Source organism: Orycteropus afer, unplaced genomic scaffold, assembly GCF_000298275.1.
Source record: "Orycteropus afer afer isolate SDZICR_OR568_19922 unplaced genomic scaffold, OryAfe1.0 scaffold00014, whole genome shotgun sequence".
Lineage (NCBI taxonomy): Eukaryota > Metazoa > Chordata > Mammalia > Tubulidentata > Orycteropodidae > Orycteropus > Orycteropus afer.
In genome coordinates this window covers 11,657,596-11,660,215 of record NW_006921601.1, presented here as the reverse complement: position 1 = coordinate 11,660,215, position 2,620 = coordinate 11,657,596, and positions in this window count along the sequence as shown.

Sequence of the window (2,620 nt, the reverse complement as noted above, 5' to 3'; positions counted from 1 at the left end):
CTGAACATAAATGAAGTAAGCATTCAAAATAAAGATGAGAACAAAAGCAAAATAGACTAAAAGAAATATGAGATAATTAATACAGATAAAAGGCTGAAAAGAATTAGCTGTGAAACAAAATGCCAGCAGAAAAGATAGATCAAGCCCAACACTCAGGCAAGTTTGACTAAGAAAAAAAAGTAGGACAAATATGTACATCAGAAATGAGAAAGAAGATACAAATACCATTATGAAAAGTAACAGAAATAACTATAATATAATGTTAAATGTTGATATATTTTCAAATGTAGATTAAATTGATCATTTTAACAGGGCAATATTATTACCAAAATTGATTCAAGAAAAAGTAGATTCCTTGACTGCAGCAACCATACAATAAACCGAAAAGGCATTTCATGGATCTACCACTATGAAAAATAAAAATAAAAAAGAACAATAGGACCTTCTAAAAACTAAATTTTTATGTGCTTCCAAAGACTTCTCCAAAAGAGTCAAAAGAGAACCTACAGATTGGGAAAAAATATTTGGCAATGACATATCTGACAAGGGACTTATCTCTAGAATTTATAGAAAACTCCAACACCTCAATAACAAAAAGCCAAACAATCCAATGAAAAAATGGGCAGAAGACATGAATAGACACTTCACCAGGGAGGATATTCAGGTGGCCAACAAACATATGAAGAAATGCTCATGATCATTAGCCATTGGAGAGATGCAAATCAAAACAACAATGAGATACCACCTTGCCCCAGCATTAGTAGCAAAGTTCAACAAGACAAAAAATAACAAATGCTGGCAAGGATGCAGAGAGAATGAAACTCTCATGCACTGCTGGTGGGACTGTAAAATGGTACAGCCACTGTGGAAAGCAGTAAGGTGATTCCTTAAAAAGTTGGAATTAGAAATACCATTTGACCCAGCCATTCCATTACTAGATATATATCATAATATGGCCCAAGCCCCCTAGAGCCAGGAAAGGGAGGGAGCAGGAGAGGCCGGGGACCTGTGGAGCACCAGGATATCCAGGTAAAAAAGGGGCGGGAGGCAAGGTTAGGCCCCAAAACCCCTAGAACCAGGAAAGGGAGGGGGCGGCTCCGGACCACAAAGTGGCAGGTTCCAGGTAGGAATTAGGTAAGGGGAGGGCACAGAGGTTTCCAACTGCTAAGGGAGGCAAGCTTGTCTGTCAGTTTGTCATCCTGTGGAGCTTGTATGTTGCTGTGAGGCTTGAGGCTCTGCCACTGGTGTTTCAGATGCCAGCAGAGTTGCACATGGTGCACAGGTTTCAACACAGCTTACAGACTAAGACAGACTAGGAAGAAAGAAGAGGCCATCCACTTCTCAAAATTTAGCCAGGGAAAACATTATGAATAGCAGACAAACACTGTCTGATACATTACTGGGCAATTTTATGAATAGTTCAGAAACATTGTCCAATGCAATGCAGGAAGATGAGGTCCTTGGGTCAGAAGGCACTCAAAATAGAACTGGGAAAGAGCTGCCTCATCAGAGTAAAACCAACCTTAATGATACGGGTAAAGTAAGTCTTTCAGGACCTCCATGTGCTGACAAGGCACGACTCAAATTGAGGAGAAACAGCGACAAACATCCATTAATAATCAGAACATGAAATGTACAAAGTATGAATCTAGGAAAATTGGAAGTTGTCAAAAATGAAATGCAACGCATAAAGATTGATATCCTAGGCATTAGTGAGCTGAAATGGACAGGTTTTGGCCATTTTGAATCAGACAACCATAAGATCTACTATGCTGGGAAAGACAAATTGAAGAGGAATGGTGTGGCATTCATCATCACAAAGGATGTTTCAAGATCTGTGCTGAAGTACAATGCTGTCAGTGATAGGATATTATCCGTACACCTACAAAGAAGACCCGATAATATGATTATTATTAAAATTTACGCACCAATCACCAAAGCCAAAGATTAGGAAATTGAAGATTTTTATCAACTTCTACAGTCTGAAATTGACTGAACATGCAATCAAGATATGTTGCTTTTCACTGGTGATTGGAATGTAAAAGTTAGAAACAAAGAATAATCACCAGTATTTGGAAAATGTGGTCTTGGTGATAGAAATGACGCTGGAGATAGCATGATAGAATTTTGCAAGACTAATGACATTCATTGCAAATACCTTTTTTCAAAAACAGAAATGGTGGCTATACATGTGGATTTCGCCAGATGGAGTACACAGGAATCAGATTGACTACATCTGTGGCAAGAGGTGAAGGAAAAGTTCAATATCTTTAGCCAAAACAAGGCCAGGAGCTGATTGTGGAACAGACCATCAACTGCTCAAATGCAGGTTCAACTTGAAGACAATTAAAACAAGTCCACGAGAGCCAAAATATGACCTTAAATATATCCCTCCTGAATATAGAGACCTTCTAACGAATAGGTCTGATGCATTGAACACCAATGACTGAAAACCAGAAGAATTGTGGGATGACATCAAGAGCATCATCCATGAAGAAAGCAAGAGGTCATTAAAAATATAAGAAAGAAAGAAAAGACCAAAATGAATATCAGAAGAGACTCTGAAACTTGCCCTTGAACAAAGAGTTGTTGCTGTTGTTGTTGTTATGTGCCGTCGAGT